Genomic DNA, 27,549 nt, shown 5'->3' on the forward strand with positions numbered 1-27,549 from the left:
CTTTTCGTATGTTCAATACTTCAGTTCCATGTAAAAGTTAAAAGAATGTGTTTACATACATTTTTTGTTTCATTTTGAATAATTTTGTATACTGGAATTAATATGAGAGGATTTAAAAACTGCAGAATCACTTGAAATCATGTTGATTTTTTTTTTAATTTGAAAATACATACTCAAAATTTAGTCAGACAGAATTAATGCGTATTTTAAAATTAATGCGATTATAAGATAATTGAATTTCAAGTAAATTTATTTGCTATTAAGATTTGAATACAATTATATTTTTTATTAAGTCTATATATTTCAGACTCTATGCCAAAAATATGGCAAAAACTTATTTATCCAAGTTGATCCATCTTTTATTACATACCTCCTTTGCATTTCACATGGTTTTCGTGTTAGTGGTAATTTTTATATCTCTAATCTCTTATCCGATCGTTTTCATACTTTGCCATATTGCTCATTTTGGTCATCAATATACGTCAATGTATCGTCTGCCATTACGTTGGAGATAAAATGTCGTATACAATGCGTATCAAATATCCACAATCTCGGGTACGGTGACGTCTATGACGGTGACGGCAAGCTACTATAATCTATCTTCAACCTTTTCGCCGTGATGTGGCCATATCAGATTTTAATTGTTTAAACGCCTATAATTCACTCTATATTTTATAAAATTTGCTCTGTAGGTTCTCGTTATCTTTAATATTTAAATATTTATAGTATTAACTCTCATATGTATATATAAATTTCAGATTTGGCGTCTAGCTTCATGTAATGTAATACACGATATATATTGATTTTTGGCCAAATATGTCAGATCTGACATTTCACTGTATATCTCTTTAGTGAGTTTTATATGCGAGATAAGTATTCAATAAGAAGTTATGTTGTATCTAATTGTTAATATTATTTACAATAAGCTTACATACATTTAGTTTTTTACAATAAGCTTATTTCATTCAACTTCAGAAAAAATCCCCTAGAAAATGTAAGGATAATAAAATGTATTGTAAAAGTGAATATGCAACTTTTAAGGACTAAAAAAGAAGCGTTGTGTTTAATATTATTTATAAAAAACAAAATTTTTGGAATTTTGTATACTGGAATAAATTTGAGAGGATTTGAAAACTGCAAAATTGTTCAAGTAAAATTGATGTTTTATGAATCTACAGAGAAAGAGTTGAATTTCATACGAATTGTATAATTGTACATCAAAAATTTGAAAGTAAATCAAGTTATATGTATGTATAAAAATCCGTGTACATAGTATTAATAACTAATATTTAATCTTTAAATGTATGTGATTTATTAATGATATCATAAAAATATTCGTACTATTTCGAAAAAATGTAACAATACATTGTTTGAGCGATTAATATCAACGTCTTATATGTAGGATGTATAGGTATTATATTTCAATCAACGTCATACATAAATACAAGCGATTTTATTATTTCGCTCTCGGATTTGTTGTTATTGCCGTCATAAAGATGTGAAGTGTAAAGGGGGGAGGATTACAAAATGAACAAAGAGAGGGAAAAAAGGCAGGAAAAATCTGAAACTCCCGAGCCTTAAGGAGTCGACATTAATAATTTACGAAACATCGAAATTTTCACGGACGTAAAATTTTATCAAGACTTATGATCCCGTAATAAAAGTGGATTTCGGTAACGTTTTATGGACGTTTTCGAAACACAAATCGTATACATTTTACATCCGTCGGGGCCCGCTAACTTCTCCGAACACGCGAAAACCACCCAGTCTCCACCCCCCAAACCCAAACTCATTTTTCTCCCTTTTTTACCCTCTCAAACGACCCCGTAAAAATTCAATTAAGTGAACATACACCACTGCTCGTTTAGCGACAGAAAGAAAATTTCGGTTTTGATTTTACGACTGGGCGATCATGCGTTGGTGTCGGTTTTGCCCAAGTTTATCTTTGACTGTTCTATAGAGCAGTTTTCAATTATTTTTCATACTTATAATTCATTTTGTAATATTAAAAACCAATTAACACTATCTTGCTATGAATATTGTATTAATTGAAATTTATATATACACAAAGAAGTAGTACATAACTACTTACATAAGTATATTTAGGTCAAATAATAGACATGTCCAGTAGTAAAGAAGAAGAAATAAAGAGACGTATGAAATAAGGATGAAGTGCGATTTGGACGAATCAATGCGGTTTTTAAATCAAAAATACCACTTTGCCTAAAGAAAAAGATCTTCGATCAATGTGTTTTACCAGTGATGACGTATGAATGTGAAAGTTGGACATTGAACGCCAATTTGCTACACAAAGTCCAATGCACTCAAAGAAATGTAGAACATTTTATGCTTGGCCTAACGAGGAAAGACAGGAAATGGAATACGTGGGTGAGAAGTATGACAAGAGTAGTGGATATAGTGGATAGAGATTTAAATAGCAATGAGCGGGCCACGTGGCTAGAAGAATAGACAAAATAAGTGCTAGAATGGTACCCGAGAGAATGCAAGAGGGTAAAAGAAAGACCACAGGGAAGATGGGTAGAGGAAATTAGGAAAATTCGTGGGGTGAGATGGATGAGAGTTGGGCAAAACAAAGACGAGTGGAAGCGTGTTGGAGAGACCTTCATCCAGCAGTGGATGGCGAATGGCTGGAGATGATTATGATATACAGAAGTGATTCAAATTGTTTTACATCTAAGAAATACTCATAAATGAAACTTTATTCATTAAAATAATGAATTTTCTATTTTTAAGACAAATTTGCAGTTAGATTTCAAATAATCTTTAATCGCAATCATTCCCAAGATGGTGACAATTCTGCAACATTTCGAGTGATGAGGATTAACAATCCTACGAAAGACTAGGACTGTTCTTGCCCTAGTAGTGAAATCTATTGGCAATTTTTTAAAAAGTTAAGTTTTAATCTATCAAATGCAAAACTTTCATTTATAAATGATTTTTGGTTACAAAGATACGGCGATTTCAAATTGGATTCATAGTATTTGGGATCGTGCTAGAAATAAATGCGCTGTCGTAACACTAAAAGAACCAAATTGATAATAGATTACTTATTTTTTTAAATATTTTATATAATGTTTGATATCATAAATTCTAGAATGATATGCTATTTTGTAGAAAAAAAACATGCTACTAAATGTCGATGGATGAAATTTTGCTTCTTAAATCAAGTATGGTTTATTATAAGATAAGTAATGGCAAACAATAAACATAGGGTTATGTAGTTAGTAATTCAGATGACTTTTTCATTAATATATTCCAGATTAAACTATGTTGAATGATTAATAAGTTGATTACTTTCATTAATCAATTTTACAAAATTAAAAATATCAACTGATCCTACCCAAAACCAATACGTCAATTTTATGTGGAAAATATGCATTCCCATAGTTTTAATTGAATAGAAAATAATTAATATAGAGTTTTCATGTGAGATTTTATTATTTATTCAAAATAAAATAAGTGAATAAATGGATAAATTTTCAATTTTAAACAGGAAGAAAAAAAATCATCCATTGATACTACGTATACAGTAATAATATAATTTTAAAATTATAACATGAAAACAAAAAAAAACGAAACGAAAAATAATATATTTTTCCTAATAGCTTTGCTTTTAATTACTAAATCCTTTGATAAATTGTATAAAAAATCTTTACCGTCATATGTAAGCTTTAATTATGAAATGCACACAGGAATGGCTGAGTCCTGTGCTACAAAGATCCGACACACAACCATATCCTTTTGCAATCAATTTAAAAAATAAATGAACCCAATTTTGGAATAGCATCCCTTCCTTAAACATTACACCAATCAATATTTATACGGCGAGCAATTATTATATTAAATTTAACACACTGCACGGTTATTATGCCTTTACATAAAATGAATCTTATTAGGCAATAAAGTATTTATGGTCAAACGTGGAGCTGTAAAAAAAACAAACTTTTATCTGCCAATTAAACCAGCCCTGTGGTGGAGAGGGGGGGGGGCAAGGATAGCAACCCCATTAAGGTTTTATTTTCTAAACGACACGACCGTAAACATAATCATCGATACTACCAAAGGGTGATTTTTTCCAACCCCCTATAATACAATGTTTACACCCCGCCATTTAAACACTCGACGGATTAAAGGTGACCATTTATTGGGAGATTTGTCTGCAAACATTTCTCTCGTAAGATTTTTCTTCAAAAACACTGCCTTACGGCAGACATCTGTCAAATCATCTGTCGAACAAAGTATTCATTTGGAAAATACAATATAAGGAGTGTTTCAAACGGATGGAAGTTCTTCAACCACGAACTGCTCATGAATGTAATACTAGCAATTGAAAGGGTGAAAGAACACTGAGGCCAGGGGTTGTATGTGTGCTGGAAGATACATTTATTAATTAATTTATTTAAAAGTTTTGGACCATTGTGGCATTATAGGAAGAACCTGATGCGCCACATTGGCTTAGATAATAAAACAAGAGCAAATAGATAGAACAAAAATCAAAAGGAAAAAAATTAGAAGAAAAAACAACATTTAAACACAATCGTAATAAAAAAACAGTAAAGTAATATAATAGCGGATAAATGAAAATTTAAATGAGTAATAAAATACAAAGATAATTTAATAAGTAGTAAACATACAAAGAAGGGATTGTTTTGCAACTGCACCCTGTTCCGATAAATAAGAACAAGCTACAAATACAAAACATCCCTGCGAGGCCCAAATGGAAGAGCGTAGATTACTATTCCACTCATATATCACATTCAAATTAAGAAAATAATGATGAGCGCAGCTTACCAGATAAATATTTTAAATATTATCTGATAATCTACTCTCACCTAGGTGGAAATTATTAATGAAATAATGTGTAGCTTTCTTATAAATAATTGTGATTTTGCCCAATATCTAATAAACAGTTATAAAATTAGCCAGCAGCATAGCTCGGTCGTTAAGCTTCTGCTTAACGTCGAGCGGCGCCGGGTTCGATGCCATGAGCTGACCTGGATTGAAAATATTTTTTCTGAATATATCTGTAGTGCTGCTGCTGCTCAGACCTGGATATTTGTGACTCCAGGTCAATCGTTTCCTATCAGAGTTTGCCAATTTTATCTGATTCCATTGTTGAAACGGTTCCCGGTAAAATTGGCGAAATATCCTTCCTACCTACTACATATTTCACCACTATTTGAGATTGATTAATGTACAATAAAATTTATGTACAATTCATAGATGTCTCGTTAATTTGCAAGTTTTTCAGTGTTTCATAATTTAGCGACTTGTATAATAAAAAAAAATGCTGCAATGTTTGTAATTGGCCAGGAAGGCGCATTGGGGTTATCTATGAGGCCTTCCTGGTATATGTATATGTACATATGTAAAAAATAAATAAACAAATATGAAAAAAAAATAAAAAATACCATTTGATATATAATTAAAATAAAATATCAAAATTTATATTTATATAATTAAAAACTTTTATATCTACATATACATATGTATCTATATCAACTCTTTAAAAATATGAAATTATGTATCTTTTCATTAACACTGATATAAAGCTTGTTTTAAAAAGGCTTTTTATATCATAGTTATTGTTTATGCTTTTTATTAGAATTTCATTTGTATTTAGTCACTTTATTTAGAGCAGTCTAATTCTTTAATGAGCAGTACATTCTTTAATGAGCAGTACATTATTTAGAGCAGTCTAATTCTTTAATGAGCAGTACATTTAGTTTTTTGTATCTGTATACATTTTTACAATTTAGTATCAGTATACATTTAGTTATTTAGTACGCTTATCCGGTAGCAAATAGTCATGATCCTAAATATATATTATGTCTATTCCTTGTCTATTCCTTGTCTATTCCTTGTCTATTCCTTGTCTATTCCTTGTCTATTCCTGGTCTATTCCTCGTCTATTCCTTGTCTATTCCTTGTCTATTCCTTGTCTATTCCTTGTCTATTCCTTGTCTATTCCTTGTATATTCCTTGTCTATTCCTTGTCTATTCCTTGTCTATTCCTTGTCTATTCCTTATTTATTACTTGTCTATTCCTATATATTTTTGTATATTCTATTTTTGTGTTATTTCTGAGGATCACGACCGCAATTGGTCTTCCAATGAGGAGTGTTGACGCTCCAGAACATCTCTCTCCAACAATCTGCACCAAGTGACAGTTATGTACATTGAAGCTATGACTTCATGGTCCACGTATTGAAAATAACTGAATATCATGAATATCATCCATTAGTATAAAAGCTTGTAATATTAAGTTTAAACGAGAGTGAAAATATTAACTGGTATAACTGTTTAGCCTTTGAGTTGTGAAAGCGTGTAATAGTGGTAGAAAGACGTGTTTGGGTAGCTAGCTGCCATCGCTTCAATCTGATACAAGATCCCGATTTTCATTTTTAATGAGTTCGTTGATGATTAAACTCCCCTATCTTTATGTCGGAAACATTTACTTAATTCAATGTAAGCTAACCCCCCCCCCTCCCTTCTCCCAGTATTATTTTAATACGTATGTCAGTAAGATAATAAAGCGATCTGAAGAGTGGAAGTGATCCAAAATTAAATCACAATTTTTTGACGTACAGAAATATCACTGAACCAGTAGATATAAGCTAATAAAAAGCTTGTAATAACTAATTACTAAAAATAAAAATATCACTGTTTGATCTGTGTATATATATTAAGCCTGTATTGGTTAGAAAGTTTGTTTTGATTTGAGGTTATGGGTTAAACGTCATTCTGTCAGATTCACTGAACAGTGTTGCCACCCTGCATAAAGGCCGGTGTGGCAACACTCAAGACCGTTGGCTCAGCAAGCCTCCACAAAACTATAAATATTTATACATTAGAGATAACGAGAACCTATAAAGCAAATTTTATAAAATATAGAGTGAAAAAAGAAAAAGTGATAGGCGTTTAAATAATCAAAATTTGACAGCGAGATGGCAGGGCGAAAAGTAATGAAACTACCGATGTGAATGATGAATGTGACAGATGAACGTCACCGTGTAATACGATGCAGTATTTTCGAACGTGTCTAATACGATATTTTTTCACCATCGTACTTGCAAATGATACCTTAACTTATATTGATGACCAAAATGAGCAATATGGCAAAGTATAAAAAAGGATCGGATAAGAGATAAGGGATATAAAAAATGACCGCTTACACGAAAACCATGTGAAACGTATAAGAGGTTAGTAAAAATATAGACATTGGGAAAAATTCAACTAATTGGTTGAATGAGTCCCCACTTAATTGTTCAATTAAATTATCGTTACGTAATATTTATATTTAAAGAATATCCTGATGAAATATCACGGGGTGCATTATTAGAATAAAATTTAAAAATTTGAAAATCACTGACAAATACTTAATTGAAGAAAAAAATCTGAAGACAAGTTGCTATAGATTTGTCTGCTGGTATTTATGTATATATTTCTAGATGGATGCTCACCGTGCAAAGTTCTCGATTTATGATAATTTAATTATTATTTTAAGTACTTATGTACATGTGGTGTTTATAAGTGGATTTAATTATAACGATAGACCGCAAACATCGTGGAAATTTCGCTAAAACCGAAATTAAATTTCACGTAGACTACCTAGTAGTGGCCGTACGCTAGATTGTTCAACCGCTTATTACGCACTGGCAAATCGTTAACAAACAAAAGCACCCCCCGTGTAAGATTTGTCTCCTTTTAACCTGTTAAATGCCGTAGTAGACTATAAATGATACGTGGAAATTTATAATAATATTATACGAGAAGGTATGCTGTTGGAAATATCATCGAAATTAAGCGTACGTGCGGATTGTTGTTGAAATGAATACATATGTACGCATGTTTGTACGCAAATGTAAATTTATTTGAAGATTTTGTTTCAAATCTATTTTTTTATAATACATTTAAATATATGTAAGTTATGTATATTTTCACAAAAAAAAGCGTTATTCGTGATACAATTAATAACAACCCAGCGTTATTCGTGATACAATTTGACGACGAAAACCTTACGCGGTATATTTGATAAAGTGAGTTACGAGTACCTTTAAACAATATATTTAATAAAGTGATTGTCTTAAAAAAACTGTGGACTTATTTAGCTGAAAGCAAAAATAAATTTTCATTTTTTTTATTATTATTACATATTATAAGCATAAATATGTAGACAAAATCTAATTAAAGAGATGAATTTATTATACAAGTCAAAGTTTTAGAATGTTGATGCTTATAAATTGAGCTGTTGTATAATTGAAAAAAATCCATAGATTTGTTTTAATACTATTTATTATAATTAAAGAGTATACTTTACAAGTTTGAATTCAAGTTTATCAAATGAATGCAAAACTAAAATATTTGTATAGGAAAAAAATTCGTCAATGATTTTTAGATGACGAATGAAATGCTTAAAAACTATATTATGATGAATTCAAGTTTTTGAAGAATTTCTGTTTATTTTTATTTTACATATATACCAGGAAGGCCTTACAGGTAAATCCCAATGCGCCTTCCTGGCCAATTACAAATACAAATACAGCATTTTTATTATAAGTCGTTGAATTGCGAGACACTGAAAAAACTCGCAAATTAACGAGACATCTATGAATTGTACATAAATTTTTATTGTACATCAATCAAATTTTTCAAATAGTGGTGACATAGTAGGTAGGAATGATTTTTAGCCAATTTTTTTTTCCGGGAACCGTTTCAACAATGAAATCAGAGAAAATTGGCAAACTCCGATAGGAAACGATCAACCTGGAGTCACAAATCCAGGTCTGACCAACAGCATACTCTGAAAAATTCATTTTCATTCAGGGATAGAACCCGGCACCTTCTTGACGGTAAGCAGAAGCTTAACGTCCTGAGCTATGCTGCTGGCTTATATTTTTAATAATATAATATATAAAAAATTAATTGATAAGATTAAAATGATATATGTATTTTTTTAGTTCATTATACATATAAGCATTCATTACACAAATAAGAATTTTCAAAATATGATATCGCACAATGTAGTGCACAAGTTTTGTGATTGGTAATTTTTAAAGAATTGAATCAATCTGAAAATTTTAAAGGCTGTACCTCATTTTTAAGATAATGAGGTGTAAATTTTGTAAATTGAAACGTAACGTGAAAGGTAAAAGAATTTTTAGTGTTCATTTTATATTAGGTATGCAAAGTAAGATGAAACAAAAGGGAAATCGGAGCAAGAGAAAGAGAGACCTTTTTAAATAAGACTTCTTCCGGATGAATTCAATTAATCCCCTTAGTAAACACCGACTAATTGCAAAGTTTTTCTTGTTGTTTTGAATTCAACACTTAGCGAGAGTTGCTTCTCGCAAAATCTTGCTGTCGCTCGTTTTAAAATACAATCAACAAGTATTCAAATTACAATTTATCAAGTATAATGTACGCGATGAATATTTACAAAATCAACACAAAATACACACATGATGGTATAAAAGTCGTACCAGAAAATCTTACGCATATGAATTTTTGTATTAGTTACGTACATACATACATACATATATACGTATCTGTCAATTCCAAAATAATAAGATGAAATAAGGTGAAACTACCCTTTCCGATGTCAAAAAAATAGATTTTTTTATTTTATTACATTGTATACAAGGAAGGCTTTATAGGTAAACCCCATTGCGCCTTTCTGGCCAATTACAAACAATACAGCATTTTTATTATACGTCGCTGAATTACGAGACATTGAAAAAATTGCAAATTAGACATCTATGAATTGTACATAAATTTTATTGTACATCAATCAAACTTCAAATAGTGGTGACATAGTAGGTAGGAAGGATTTTTAGCCAATTTTTTTTCCGGGAACCGTTTCAACAATGAAATTAGAGAAAATGGCAAACTCTGATAGGAAACAATCGACCTGGAGTCACAAATATCCAGGTCTGACCAGCAGCACTACAGATATACTCAGAAAAATTCTTTTCAATCCAGGTCAGCTCATGGGATCGAACCCGGCGCCACTCGACGTTAAGCAGAAGCTTAATGACCGAGCCATGCTGCTGTTTAACAAATGCAAATTAACGAGACATCTATGAGTTGTACATACATTTTATTGTACATTAATCATACTCATTAATCATAGTGGTGACATAGTAGGTAGGAAGGATTTTAGCCAATTTTTAATCGGGAAACGTTTCAACAATGAAATCAGAGAAAATTGGCAAACTTTGATAGGAAACGATTGACCTGGAGTCACAAATATTCAGGTCTGACCAGCAGCACTACAGACAAAATCTTTTCAATCGAGGTCAGCTCTCGGTGTTAGGCAGAAGCTTAACGACCCAGCTATGCTGCTGGCTTATATTCATATATTCATATGCTTATCTTTTATTGTAGCTGTAATATATTAAATGATTTAATATTGTTGCGTAGGGGTGGGTGGAGAATCCAAGTAAAAAGGCCAAAGTCGTGTCACAGCATTTATTGGTGATTAAGGAGATCCGTCCAGAATCTGGTGTTCCGTCCAGAATGTCTTGATATGGTTTAAGTACCTCCTTATAAAGGACAGGTCGCTCAGGGTAACTTCGACGTCCGGTTACTTCCCTATTGCTTAGGCATGTACCCGGATATGTATTCCCACGACATTCAGTCCCACACTATCGCTGTCAGTTCTGAGAACTCCACGGGAGAGCAACCGAGTGCCGTTACCGCCGCTAAGTGCATTCGGGGGTCTCTCATTGTTAGCCGACTTGCACTTAAGCCTGGAGATAATCCTCGAAACCAATCATAACGGCGGCTCCTTTTAGAATACGCTGCAATATCAATGAATTTGAAACGAATAACCAAGTTTGAGTACGTCATAGAGGTGAAAAATGAGAATCATTTTTACATACCTCCTTTGCATTTCACATGGTTTTCGTGTTAGTGGTAATTTTTATATCTCTTATCTCTTATCCGATCGTTTTCATACTTTGCCATATTGCTCATTTTGGTCATCAATATACGTTAATGTATCGTCTGCCATTACGTTGGAGATAAAATATCGTATACAATGCGTATCAAATATCCACAATCTCGGGCACGGTGACGTCTATGACGGGACGGCAAGCTATCATAATCTATCTTCAACCTTTTCGCCATGAAATGGCCATATCAGATTTTAACCCTTTGCCCGCGTCACCAAATTTAGCGAACATGCCCTGTACGCGGCTGCTTTTTTGCGGATTTTGCTATCGCGCTTTCGACTATAAATATAGGTTGTAATATTTTTTAAATTATTTTAGCCTATATTGAATTTTTTTTTACTACTGCCATCTATTGAATTTGGTAAAGTATACATTTAGTAATATTTTCAACCAAGTTATAAAATTGTATCACAATAGACGGCCCTTATACAGGTTGGAACTTCTAAGACATCTATGCGTGTCTCACGCGCTGAGGGCATGTTCGCTAGGACATGTATAGTAGTCATACGCGGTGGAAAGGTAAATTGTTTAAACGCCTATAATTCACTCTATATTTTATAAAATTTGCTCTATAGGCTCTCGTTATCTCTAATATTTAAATATTTATAGTTTTAACTCTCATATGTATATATAAATTTCAAATTTGGCGTCTAGCTTCATGTAATGTAATACACGATATATATTGATTTTTGGCCAAATATGTCAGATCTGACATTTCACTGTATATCTCTTCAATGAGTTTTATCTGCGAGATAATTACGTATGATTTTTTGATATGAACTGTACCTTCAAACTAAACGTAAAAACAACAAAAATCATTCACAATATTAGTAAGCTAAATTCTACATACACAACCTTTTACAATCGAAAAATACGCAAATCGTATTCCAAAGATTTTGCATAAAAAAAACAAATTATACATTACATATGCAACAGCACTCGGAAAGTCGACCCCAAATGTCACGGGAATTAGTCGACTGAAATTAGGTCTGTTAGCGTACGGGGGCTTTTCGCTTGTTAATTTTAAATTTCAGTATCCCCAACCAGGAAGCGAGAGATGGGGGATTTTTCCAGGAGCTATCCCCGGGATGAGATCGCAGTGGGTGGGTGGGTGGATGGGGGTGGGGGGGTCGCTTTAGTAATAATTACGCGGCAGGTCGAAAGTGCCGCGGGCCCGAATGATCTCGCCGTGACTAATGCGCCCTCGGGGACCCTTCGTTTGTTACCCCTGAAATCGGCATGAAAGGGAGTCGCCGACTGGGAGGTAAGACCACCTGTCACTAGGGCTTACCGACGTCTCTGCCAAAAATGCTATAAATCTAGCAGATTTACGCGAAACCCAAAACACACAATTCGCTACATAGAAATGCGTCAATGCGATACCCCACCCCACGCAAACGTTTGAATCGAACGATGAATTAATTTCGAGTTGAAAGCGTGTCGGTTTTGCGGTCAGTGTCGTCTGGGCCTTCGAATGGTCAATGTTTGGATCAATGCAAAAATTATGAGACCTTTTGATTTTTAGACGTCTTAGTTAGGGTTGTCAGATTTCATGCAAATCAAACCGGGACCCCCCCCCCCCCTCAACCCCCCAAAAAATCGGATCGTTGACTTTTCTATAGATATATTTTCAATCGAAGTGATAATATTTAGAATATTTATAATTGATTTTTTTCCCTTTTATTTTTTACATACATACCTCCTTTAAGCTTCACTTGTACTGAGCTACAAGTGGAAAGCTCCAATTTGCTGGGTAATTGCTTAACCCGTTGAACGGTACCATGTTTTTAAAATCTTACAAATGATTTTTAGCTTTACTTACGATTACAATTCAGGAAAAAATTTGCCTCTTATCCGATCGTTTTCATACTTTGCTATATTGGTCATTTTGGTCATCAATATAAGTAAATGTATCCTCTGCCATTGCGATGGAGAAAAAATATCGTTTTAGACGCGTTTGAAATTTGAATTTCTGAAAAGTGCCTTACGTTTATCCAGTTTTTAGTTTTAAACATAGATGGCGGTAGTAAAATAAAATTATTGGTATTTTTATTCAAAATAATAATTTTATATACAAATTATAGAAGAGGTATGTTTTTAAAAAACTTTTTTAATATTGAAGAGTATTCAAAGGTAAGTGGAGTCAGATCGAGGTACAAGAAAACACGCAGGCAGGTTCCAAGTATTTATTGCTGCTCGTCCGGTGGAGGTCAGGATCCGAATGCCACCGTTCGAGAGCGCACCATACTACACGTACGAGACACGTAAACATGTATACTCATTTGTCAAGGAGTCGGGTGCAGCCATTGGCCGCAACGTCTGACTCCACTATTGGTCGGCGTCAACATGACGTCACCGGTCTACGGGGCGTCTCTCTACGTAACGTTACAATATAAGTAAATGAAAAGTGCTACAATAGACTTCACTGGGAGGATTATTGAAAAAATCTAATAAGGTTTTTGGTGCTTTTTCTTCATCTAAAAAAAGGTTTTAAAGGCCTGACAACCCCAGTCTTAGTCAATTACTATTGTCAACCATGCTTTTTGCTCTCTTGGTTTGTTAACTAATGGAGAGGTCTATTGTTATTCACTAACCAATAGCGTGGACTAGTGGTTGGCATATATGTATGCTTTCGAACATAATGGTCACGGGTCCGAGTCCCACTAGTTGCTGCTGGTTCTAGGACACTTACCCCCTGGACACATACCCCCCGTTATTATGAAAATAACCCCCCCCCCCCCCCACCACCTGTCAAGGATAAAAATCTATATATTTAAAAATTAATGTCTGTCTGTTTGTCTGTCACGTATGCGTTCCTATACCATTCAACCGCTTCCAATGAAACTTACAGGAGTTATTGTGTTTATGTCAGTGATGGTTTCTGTAAAAAAAATACTTTGTAAAATAATATTTGACCTTTCTAAGAGGAAATAAGCCCACTTGCGATTTATTAAATTTAGAGATTTTTTTTATTTTCATTACATTAATACAAGAATTACACTTGATTTTTTTCGTGACGAGCACACATGTTTAAAGGGTCGAAAAATATAGTTTTCGGTTAATAATTTCGGTTGACGGATGCTTACCAAATTTTATAAATAACTTAGTATTAGGCTTAAACTTAGAATATCAGTAATCGATACTAAATTTCAGTTCGATAGGACTAACGGTGTTCAAAAAGTCTCCAAAATACACAGACACACACACATTTTTCCTACATCAGTTTTTTTTGTTGATTTTTAAATGCTTTTTATTATTATGAAATAATGTTCAAAATACATCTTATATCTATTTTAATAGCTACTGATCTACTGATCATTTTCTATTTTACAATTTATTTTAATTTGGTTAGTAATCATAGTATTATATTATTCTAATGTTAATCTACAGCATAATAGGAAAAAGAGCTCAAAAACCTATTTACAATCCTTATAAATGTTCATAATACATCTAATACATAATATGAATTAAAGACTCTCTAAAGTCGATGACCTAAAGCAGATTGTGTTTAGGTAATCTGTGTTTATACCTGAAGGGTATAGACATTTTGTTGTAATCACCGAGACTCTTCACAAGTCTGTTAGTATGGTTATTAGTGATTCTGTCATAGAATCTACTGGTTAGTTTGTTAGTAATGTCTGTAACAAACGGAATATTATATATGGCATGCAGTTTTTTCAGGTTAGTATATATGGGTGTATTATAAATTATTTTTAGGGATTTATTTTGTATTACTTGGAGCTTGGAAAGGTTAGTATTCGAGGCGTTATTCCATACAGGTGAAGCATAGGTTAATAATGGTAATTGAGTTGATAAAGAACTATGGCGATTAAATATTGGATATATTGAGGATATACCCCGCATCGCCTTGCATTTCGCTGCCTCAATGTGAGGTGCCCATCTTATTCTTTTATCAAACGTCACTCCGAAATATTTTATTACTGACTGCCATTTCAGACTTTCTCCAGAGGGGATTTTCAGATCTGAACTTGGCTTATGATTTCTAACACTAAAGAATATGGCGTCTGTTTTGGTTTGATTAATTTTCCACTTAGTGAAGTGTTCAGTCATTGTTTTAATTGCAAATTCAAGATTTTTAAGAATAGTGTCTGGTTTTTTGCTACGTGTGAAGCAAGCGGTATCATCTGCATATAGGGCTATGTGACAGTTTTTTGGAATAGGTATGTCATTTATATATATGGAGAACAAGAGTGGGTTCCTACATCATGAAAACGTGATCAGTGATCGATTCTGAGTTCAAAGTCAAAATCTCGAGTTCGAATTTTCGCATGCTTGAAAAACTTCATCTATTGTTACTACGTACATACATAGATAAAGTAATAAAAACTTTGATTTTTTTTCGATGCTCCCACCCGAACCTTACCATACATAGTGACAAAGTCTCTTTCGAAATTATATATTAGATGTATAAGCATAGTAGTTTCATACGCAAATCCATGAGACCTTTTATACTGACCATACATTTCGTATTAAACTTCATCCCAACTCCTTGAAGGCTTTCGAGGCGAGTAGATCGTTAACGGTTTTCCATACATTATATTTCCATACGTTTGATCTTATATATTATACATACATGCATTCATATATAGATAGACGTTAAATATGTATCGATCGAGTAGACCCGAGTCAGATGAATATTTTAAAACGTCTGCGTTTGACACAGTTCCACGAGAAAACCGTTCCTTAAATCAGAACCGACACACCCGGTCAGGTCCAGAACCGGAAGTTCGTCTCGGACTTTCGTCGAATCCTCGCCTCCCCCTTTTCTCGCCTCCTTGTTAACGCAATTAATCAAAACAAGTTATAAACGTTCGCGGGTTTGAACTACTTGCTAGCCTTGTCGCTCATTAATAATTGAGAGCGTTGCAAATTTGTCAATCAGCGAGCACTCATTAATCCACATTGCACAAATTAGCTCGCCGATTTATGCACAAAGCGCCTCTCCCACAGCGAATTATTGTGCAGTTGATACTTTTCAATTAGCCAGCTTATAATTAATCGTATATCGAAATTGCAGCTCATTTTAACGCACTTTATTATATAATAACCCCGACCGCGTCGATCAATTTCGGGTATAATCCTTTTCGATGTGTTCGAAATTTAATCATTTATATATAGAGTCATTGTTATGAAATAGGCTCTGACTAATTCGCTTCGATTTGTGCAACAAAGGTGATGGATTTAGAGCCTATTATATATAAGGCCTCTATTTAACTGAAAAATTCACATTTTGATCAGTAATAAAAAACATTTGATAGGTAAAAATAATCGATTGATCAGTGAATATAATAAATGATCAGTTACTATGCGATCAGTTATTAACTAGAACGATAAGTATTTAAATAATATAAGCAGTAATTAAACCAAAATGATCCATATATAAAACGAAATGATAAGATTTAAAAATAAATGATCTATTATTAAATGAAACGATCAGTTTTACGCAATCTGACAGATGAAGTAGAGTCAATGTTGCCATACCCGCGTGTGTTTCTTTGTTTACGCCGGACCACGCGTTGATAAAATCTGACATTCACCGGTGATTTGATTTCTCGCTTTTCGCCTGGACTTCGAATTAATTTTTCAACTGGATTTCTTTCACTTGCTAACGCTACTAGTTTCCTGATCTTTGTTTTTTCCCTTGGACTGACTTTCGACCTTTCGACTTGGACCCCTCTCCGTTTTCAACCCCCTCGGTCCTTGCCCCTCGCTCCAGGTTCATTTCAGTTTCACTGTCAGTTGTCACGTGTCTGTTAAATTAATAAATACTGACCCTAACAACCTAATCTTAAATGAATAGGGCCAACCCTAACTTACCTAACCTGGCCCTTAAATAAATAAGTGTTGGCTGCTAAGATCTAAGATGGGCGACGTGCAACTGTCAAAAATTATAATTTATTTGGTTTAACTTATCATTTAGATTATTTATATGATCACTTATTTAATTAATTACTTATCATTAATCTTAATTTTTACATATGTACCTCTTATACAGTTCCCATGGTTTTCGTGTTAGTGGTAATTTTTTATATCTCTTATATCTTATCCGATCGTTTTCATACTTTGCCATATTGCTCATTTTGGTCAACAATATACGTTAATTTATCATCTGCCATTACGTTGGAGATAAAATATCGTATACAATGCGTATCAAATATCCACAATTTTGGGTACGGTGACGTCTAGCAAGCTACTATAATCTATCTTCAACCTTTTCGCCGTGATATGGTCATATCAGATTTTAATTGTTTAAACGCCTATAATTCACTCTATATTTTATAAAATTTGCTCTATAGGTTCTCGTTATCTCTAATATATAAATATTTATAGTTTTAACTCTCATATGTATATATAAATTTCAAATTTGGCGTCTAGCTTCATGTAATGTAATACACGATACATATTGATTTTTGGCCAAATATGTCAGATCTGACATTTCACTGCTAAAAGTATATCTCTTCACTGAGTTTTATCTGCGAGATAAGTATTCAATAAGAAGTTATGTTGTATCTAATTGTTAATATTATTTACAATATACTTACATGCATTTAGTATTTTACAATAAGCTAACATACATACATCACATACAATTAGTTCAACAGCTACCCATAACCTCAAATTTCATTGTTTCTTCCTCCAAAACAAACTTTCTATTCTAAACTGTACGGTTCCCGGCATAAATGAGTATACATATTTCCGGCAGCAACTAATTACCTCAAATTTCAAATTAAACTTTTTCAATAAATTCTGATGTTGATACATGTTAATATGTAAGTTTACAGGATTCCGTCAATTGAAAGTCTATTGGATTTACTTTGGGTGATGCTCTCTGGTGGTTTAAATCCTTAGTTAAAATACGTATGTCCGGTACATACATATGTATATATTAATCTATTTTGTAATACAGCAGCTTTCGTTCCGTAGATGCATATATCAAATTTTAAGATTCAAACATCTTTGCAACTGGACTTGATGACTATGATTTATAGAAATACTATATATTGAGATTTAAGTGCCTTTAAAGCCATTTAGATGCGATATTACTCAACAATGAAAATAATTATAAATAATAATTAAATTAATTTGTAAATAATTATAATTAATTTGTAAATGATAATTAATTAACTGATCATTTTATTTATTTTTAACCAACCAAATATTTAGTTCCCTTTATTTAATACTTTGATCCTATGGTGATTTCACGTACTTGCGAAACGGTTGATATAAAGTAATACCCGTTTTGTTTAATTTTTTAGACTACGACATAATTGGATTAAAAATAATTCTATAAGCGGTACTTTAAATATTGGAATAATGGTTTAAGATTCACGTAAAAGATTATTCTTCACTATTAATGCTTGATTCCAATCAGGATAAAAAAATCTTCAATCAAGTCTATGTATTAGAGTAGTATTTGATTTTTATACATTTTACAATACATCTTATATATATTTTAATAGCTACTGATCTAACGATCATTTTCTATTTTACAATTTAATTTAATTTGGTTTATGTTATTCTAATGTTAATGTTACAGCATATTAGAGTAGTATGAATAAGCTCTTTCAGATTGAAAACATGTACATATATTTTAAAATACTTTTTCTATTTAAAAGTACCAGGAATTAATTTTAGCTTTTTTTGTGCATAATTGGCTAGTTGGTATGTTTGATAAACGGGTCAGTATTCGATAAGCATATGAAGTGAAAGTAAAAAAAATCTAGTTAATAATAATATGTATATGTATATATGTACATATGTAACATATGTACATAAATATCATATACATAAATCATTAAGGAAATCGAGTAATCTTTTGACTTATTTTTTCGGTTTCTATACAAAAGCTCCCGAGATAAAGCCATCGTTGTGGATTATTATAATTACATAAAAGATAAAATTAAAAGGGTTAAAACGCTTTGTTTTTGTTTGCTTACTTTTATAAGGGTGCTGTTGTGTTTATATATGTAATGAAATGTTGCTTAATTTTTACTGAATTTGATTAAAATTCTGAAAAGTAAATTGCAAAGGGATCGAGAAGGACAAGCAGTACAACATAATTGCCAATTACTTGATTAAATGATTAAGTTATTTTGAATTTATGAAAATTGATATAATTATGCAAAACATGATGATTCGAGAGAAAAATAAAGTCCTTTTGTTTATTTTTTCACTATGAAAATCTACAGTAGTCAATTTGGACAATTAAATTTAATATATCATATAATTATTCAGAACAAATTTCAATTTTTGCATATATTTTCAACTATATTGACCTTTTGTCTATCTTATTTTATGTAGGTACTAGAGGTTGCAATTTACCGTCAAATTGCAATTACCGGTAAACGGTAAATAATTTGTCTCATTACCGGCTTACCGGTTATTTACCGGTAAATGAAAAATAAATTAATAATGAAATAATATAATTTTTTTTTTTGGTTTTGTTGAGTTTATTAAAAAATGCTCATTTTATTTGGTACAATGAATTTTTAGAATTAAAATATACTCAGGAATTAAATCATATCAATACTTTCGTCTTTTAGACTTGATCTGAATTTTGTGCATATTTGTCCCGCAGATGAAAATGCTCGTTCTGATTCAACACTTGTTGGTCGGCAAGTCATAAGATGTTGAAATGCAATTTTTAAATATTTGCCACAAATTTTTTCGAGTTCCAAATATGACATTTCTCTCTGAATAACATCTTTTTTCGGTTTATCCACTTAATTTTTTATTTATTGCTAAATTTAAGCTTTTCTCCAGTGTTAATATTTCGACTATTTCTATTTCATTTCCTTCTCTGTCTTTTTGTTCAGAAATTTTATAGTTCTCATCCCTAAAAAATTCATGCTTAGTCATATCTATGATTTTTTCCATTATTGTAGTTTTATTCGTTATATTAAATATTCCATATTCATCAAAATCATTTATTGTATCAGGATCATTAAGATAATTAACCACGTCGGAATATATCGTTCTTCTTTCCTTTATTCGAATTATTAGCTCTTCTTTAAGTTCCATGGCTAAAAATGAACTGTATTTAGACAGTTCATCGAGCAATTTCAATGTTATGTCGGCTGTATATAGATTTATGTCTTCACGACATAGAGCTTCTACAGCAATTTTTCCCAGTTGTAATGCCAATATTATGTCAGAGATTTTATCAAATTCAATATTATCGATTTTTATGTCGGATTTTATATCAACTTTTTAAGATCGCATTTATAATTTCATAAAATCGTTCCAGCATTTTCAGTAAGGAATTCCATCGAGTTCTACAATCTCGATACAAAGTAAGCTCTTTTCTTAATTCGTCTTTTATATGTTTTAGAAGATTATCATTTTTAAAGGAGATCTTCTATACAAATTTACTATTGATCTTACTTTACATATTAATAAATTCAATAAACATGTATATTATAAAATCTATTATTCACAAATGACTTTTTTTAAGTATAAACAAGAATGTAATCAATGCAAACAGAGTAGAATATGGATCTGAATACTAATGATCATAAAATATTCTTCGTCCTCTGTCTCAAATCAACTAGGATCAGCTGCATCGGAGCATTCGGTCACCGCATTCTGAAGACAGTTGACACCAGTGTGACACGTAACACACCATCTATCTGTGTTGCCAGAGTCGAAAAACAAAACTCCCAATTCCACATGCATATCTACATTAAACTTACGTTATAAAATGCCTGTAGTTGTCCTTAATTCACCAAAAAATCATTTCCGGCAATTACCGGTAATTTTCCAATTTACCGGTAATTACCAAAGGTGCTTTTTTGGCGATTTACCGGTAAACCGGTAATGCAACCTCTAGTAGGTACCTATTTATTTATGTATATTGAAATTGTTTTTTTTTTATTTGCAGGTATTGATGCGTGATCTTCTATACACATTCTTATGCATTGATATTGAAGTAAGGTTTATATTCATTGAAAAAATTTCAAGAAATAATATGGTTAGAATATTTACAACACATCAAAAGTAACTTCCCTATGTCAAGTGGTGTCGTTTTGTCTTATAATATCTGTATTCTATGTTTGTTTTATATTATTGCTATTGAAACTATTTGAACAGCAATTTGTGCTTATTGTTTTAAGTACTTATTACATAAAAATTACTAAAAGTATTGTATTATTTACTATAAAATTTAAAATTTCATATGAAACGAATTCGCGACGATATATTTAGCAACTTTCATTGCCATGAAAAAGGGAAAATGTCCCTATTAAGGTGATAATATAAGCATACAAAAGCGTCCTTACGTATTATCATATACATTGTTATTCTCAATGTTAATTTCAGATCGCGCGATACGACCAAAGCGCGCTTTTCAGTCTCAAGAGAATCATCTTCGCATTCAAATTGCGGCCGTTACAAACTATTTTCGCGCAATTGAATGTTTCTCTTAGCCTGATTACATCTCCGATTGGCCGAAAATTATTGTCAAGGCATGGATAACGATTCGCAGCCACCGTTGAAAGATAATCTCGGGATATAAACAGGGGGCGGGGGTGGTTGATAAATATAACGATCCGTCGCAATTTTCACGCGCTGAAATTGCCAAAAAAGTGGAAAGGGGAGGAAAAACTCACCCCCTACGGTCACGTCGGGGTCTTTCTTACCCCACAAAAGGAGCGGAATGATTATAATGGCAAGAATAAATCCTCGCCTTTAGAAAACAATACAAAAGGGGACGGGAAACGGGGAAGGGTGAGGTGTAAAGAAATATTCCTCAGATGTAACTGTGTAAAATTCGCTTATAAACGAATGAACGAAAAAAAGACGAAGCAAGGAGACTAAAAAAATATACATACATATACATAAGAGAACCTCCTACCCCTCAGTTGGTAACACTTTTGCGGAAAATTTGAATAAAACGAAGTGAAAAAGTTTTGCCCCTGTAATGCTGTTCGCTTTCAAAAAAAAAAAAAAAATCGTAGGTGGCCGTTTTAAAGCAGGGGATTTCAACGCGCGGTCGTTATGAATAACTAAGAGACTTTGGAAGAAAAAATGGAAACTAATGACATTTTTTTTCAACATTTTCTCACAATATTCGACGATAAGAGGGCCGGATCCATTAGCGGTCCGATGATCTCCTCGTGACACGAACCGGCCCTGGAAAATCTAGGAATACATTAAAATACATTAGAATATTTTGACAAAAACGATCAAAAAAATTCGGTACAGTCGTCAACTATTCATTTGAATGGGTATGGACTAGCTGAAATAGTGAGATTTCGTAAATTCAAACATATCTACATATAGATACATATATAAAATAATAATAAGTTTGTCTACAAATTATCTACAATTTTAGCTTCATATAAAATTCTTCTAAGGGCCATTTTTCTATTACGTCATGTTACAGTTACAGATTTTCGATTCTAAAGTTATAATTATACACAGTATAATCCAAGTTTTATTATATGTAAATTGAAATTTGACCTCAATTAATGATTCATCACATAGACACTTATTACATACACACTATTATGTTTTATAAAAGTCCATACAAATGTCAATCAATAGATAATATCTAAATATAAAAATGTACCGTAGATATGAAAATATTCTACATATATGTATGTATAATATGAACGTTTATTTCTAAAAAAAATAATTTTAAATTAACAATAACACGTTAAATTTTATTTATTTTTACAAAAAAAGCATAAACATATGTAGCCGTTATATAGATAAGTGGCAAAAGTCCAATTTTCATTTCTAAAGACACTATTTCTGTTTGATTTAATTCACAATTTGCTTCACTTATTTAAATTCAATATTTCAATCTCGGAAAAGCAGAATAAACGTAAAATGTTGTTGTTAAATGTAAAATCTTATCTGTTTTGTGAAGTATTTCTTGAAATGAAGAAAAGTCGTCTTTTGCCACTTCAAATATAACGGCTAATATGTATGTCTCTTTTCATACGGTATAAAAATATTTAAATTACAATAGATTTAGCCACAGTAAAAATACTCAAAATTTTCTCCATCGACATTTTTTAATAAAACATGAAGTTTCATTAAAAGTTAATGAAGATTTTATTTAAAAAGTGATATAATTCAATGTAATATTTGCAAGCGAAATTTTCATTTGAAAAAGAGCTCAACGCGTCTGGTGTTCGCATAAACAGTCGTATTTGCGTTGAAGATTCGTGTCAGAGTCGGACAAGGCTTTACAACCCACCTTATTCTACCCCCACACAAAGAGGGTTAGGAAGAGGTGAGTTTGCGGAGAAATAAGGGTGGGTAAGAAAGCTTGTCGCCAACAAAGCGAATATCGGATCGCCCTGAGGGGGCCGTAATAAATAAGACGGTTGAACGTTTGGCGAGAAAACAATTTTATGTCCTTTTAATCTGATTAAAGAAATCCGAAGCCGCAAAGCATGGCCGCGGGGGTCCAATCCACCCCCAGAAAATGCTTTGAGGCTCACCCGTACAGGGATGTGACCCTAAGGGCAAAATTGCAAGCTTACATTCGGTCCATATTTCGGGCTGCGCGTTTTTGTGCCCCTCGTTTTAGGGTTTCGGAATAAAATCCGGACTTTTTTTCAGCATTTTCCCTCTCTCATCCCCCTCGGGCGGTTCATCCGTTGAGTCACCACATTTTTCATGATTATAGTATAGCGTGTGCGCGAGAAAAAAAATCCCTTCATAAAATCTCGCGAAATCCCCCCCGCGTATGCGTAGTTTCGATTTTACTCACTTGACTTTGAAGTGTAATATATGCTGAATTTTTCCAGAAAAATTGATCGAAAGTAATTCATTTTTTATTGCATCGTAGCTTCCAGTCATATTACTTAGTTTCGACTGGGAAAATATCAAAATAAATTCCTCGCCAGTAGCTGTTCATACGTATACGATTTATATATGTACATATGTATGTATGTATATATACATATACAAAATCATCGTATTATACACATAATATGCAATATACAGCTTTAAGTTGATTATTAGAAAATTCAAGAAGAAATTTATTACAACAAATAAGTTTTCAAAATCTTATTGAAGAAATTCAATAGCTATAAATTATAAACAAGAGCCACGTGTAATAAAATACAATTGTATTTAAAATATTTAGTTTTAAGGCGAAGACCAATGTTTTGATATTCAGTATGTATGTAAATATAAAAAGTAGTATACTTTTTGTAAATATAAAAAGTAATATAATATAGTTTTTCAAATTACAACCAAAAAGCGTTTGAAATAAAATATAGCAGGTACTTAAGTACTCACATAAATTAAAACATTCAAATAAATAAAGATAAAAAAATCTTCAACGGAACTCTGTTTGTTAAATGAATATTTTTTTCAAGTTCTTACTTTAAGCATTAAACTGAAATCACAAAGGAATTTAGTTCAAGCTTTTTATTACCCATAGAAAAAGATTATTTTTTTATACTAGCCTGTTGTTGCCTGGCTTTGATGGGTATTTCCGGGATTTGCCAGGCGTTATTCGGGTAAATAAAAATTGAAAAAAAGCTTTCAAATGGCTCTGATTCAATTTAAAATAGTATGGTCTATATACATACATTTATTGAAAATTATGGAATTGAATGGCAGATTTTCACGGCGTTTCCCGGCTTAAAGGACTTGAACCCCTTCCAAAACCAATCTACGGTTTGAAATAGTCTACCTATACCAAATTTGGTAATCCTACGTAAGAAAGCTGTGGATTTATGTACATAGCAGACATTCATATTCATATATATTACTAGTGTTGTGCCCGATGAAATAACATCGCATGGTTATTAAATTAAAAAAAAAATGAAAACAAATGTGTTGGCCCTGCATAGTATTTTTTTTCAAATACCTTTTAAGTGTATTTAATTTAATATTTATATTTAATTGTTTAATATGAAAAAAATTATATAAACTACCTACCTACCTACATATACATAAACAATATAAAGCACCAATATAAAACTAATGAATTAATTAAATACATTTTCAATAGATGGCGCTAAATGCTCTGAGACTTTTGCCCTAGCGGCAACATTGGTAGCAAACAATATATGTATATGTACATACATATATAATTTTTTTCTTTTGTTCTTATATTCGTATATTTTGTTGGCAGTGTTTTAGCTGTGACGTATGTACATACATATGTATGTACATATTTCGGATAGAAACGACTATTATAGTACGGCGAGGGTTATCTTACACAGACAGGTACAAAAACAACTCCCTGGGACAAATTTTTAAAAAGTTAAAAAAAGCTATTGAAACTGTATGATTTGAAGAAATTTCGAACTAAATGCCAAAAAAAATCGTATTGTCCATGCTGGCACGTATTGAGGCCTTCAAAAAAGCAAATGGAGGGTCTACTAAATATTAGATTGTTATTTGTAACTGTCTTATGTCAATTTCCATTGTAATTTAATTCATAGAAAATATATACTTTAATATTATTTTAGTTAGACGTTTGAAATAAATAAAAAAATACCCTATTGTAAATGTTTTTTACTTTATCTATGTACGTAGTAAGAATAGATGAAGTTTTGTGATCATGCAAAAATTCGAACTCGAGATTTTGACTGATTCGAACTCAGAATCGATCACTGATCACGTTTTCATGATCTAAAAAAAAATGTGTGTGTGTGTCTGTGTATTTTGGGGATTTTTTGAACACCGTTAGTCTTATAGAACTGAAACTTAGTATCGGTTACTGAAATTTTTATCGACACGACGTAAATTTTTTTAAATTCTTATCTCGTCTTAATTTAAAAATATAAATAACCTTTTTTAATGTCAAAACATGTTTTATATTTGAAATCAAATAAAAAAATTCGTGTATCTAAAAAACATGTAATTAAAAAAAAAACGAAAACATCAAATAATTGAAAGTTTCGATTTCAATGCCCGTAACTGCATATGATTATATATTATATATGATACTAGTTGTTTTACCCGGCTTTGCTCAGTGTTTGTAATATAAACAGCGTAAACATGGCGAATCTAATAGTAAATATTCATTTGTTTTTTTATTAAATTAATTTGAATCGACAAAAAAAACGAATCGTCATCATAGAAACTTTCTCAACAGATTTTTTTTTTTTATACCAGGAAGGCTTGACAGGAAGACCCCAATACGCCTTCCTGGACAATTAATTATAAACAATGCAGCATTTTATTATTACATAAATCACTGTATTTCCAGAAGCTGAAGAACACGAAAATAACAATTAATTAATTAATCACAGAATTAATCCATTGAGACATCTATGAGGATTTAGATTTTGCAAATAATTTTTACAAATTATACACACAATAAATACAGAAGATTTGTAACAAAAGGAAAGATGATAATTTTTGCCAATTTTGAGGAACAGTTTCAACAATGAACAGATAAAATTGGCAAACTCTGATAAGAAACGATCGATTTGGAGTCACAAATACTAACCAAATCTAACCAGCAGTATGGTGGATCGAACCCACTGATCACTTGGTGCTAAACATACACGCTACCATTAAGACATATTGCTGGCTTATATATATACATATACATACATACTTACATACAAAGTCTCTTTCTAAATTATATATTAGATTTTCGTAGCATATTTATATTGTTATCACTCTTGAAACATACAAGAAATGTATATACGAAATCGCTTCAAATATGAAATGATTTTCAGATGCAAAATTTAATATCGATTTCAACACGGCGCCAAAAATATATCAGCACATTTCGAGAGCTCTCCAGAGTGAAGTTCAAAGGGAATCGTTTCCTTTCAACGAAATTGCGATCCGCCATAATTTACAAACATCTGTAATTGTCCTGTAATAAATAATATTGTCTTTGTGTTCGAGAGTCCCAGCGCGGATCATTACGCTTGATTTATTCAGCGTATTTCAGTTAAAATGTACCCCGGCCCGCCGTTTCTTTCATTATCAACATTAAAGCGAAACTCGACAAGAAAAATTGTAACGGTGTGTCGCGAGAGAAAAGCACCTGCCCCCCCGTCCGAAATGCCGTTTTTATCATTTTCGGCCAAACGCAAAAAATTCCCCATCCGTAATTGATATTAAAAAACTTTCGAGGCGAAATTTTATAAATTCTAAAATATTTTTTCCTTCCTTACACGAATCGTGTGACCCTTTGAAGACCTTCATGATAGCGACCTGCTCGTAGGAACTGAACGCAAGTTCATCTATATGTATGCGTTCAAATGATTATAATTATGAGGTGGAAAAATTTTGAGTAAGTAAGTCATCTTCAAAGTGTTAGAAAAGTCTGTTCCCAATATTTTAAAAATCCTATCTTTCAACAATCTTTCTGTCAGGCAACGTCTCACTGATGCTACATTCTTCTTTAAGCTCCGAAATGGCTTCCTTGATCGTTCCGATTTACTGAGTAAGGTTTGGTTTTTAGAATTTCAGTTAGGTACATATTCTAGACACGTTGCACTCTTTTCACTTAATCCTTTCAAAACCATCAACCAACAAATCTTTCAACAATCTTTCTGTCAGGCGACGACTCACTGATGCTACATTCTTCTTTAAGCTCCGAAATGGCTTCCTTGAT

The sequence above is a fragment of the Arctopsyche grandis genome, chromosome 8, assembly GCF_051622035.1.
Source record: "Arctopsyche grandis isolate Sample6627 chromosome 8, ASM5162203v2, whole genome shotgun sequence".
In the NCBI taxonomy this organism is placed as follows: domain Eukaryota; kingdom Metazoa; phylum Arthropoda; class Insecta; order Trichoptera; family Hydropsychidae; genus Arctopsyche; species Arctopsyche grandis.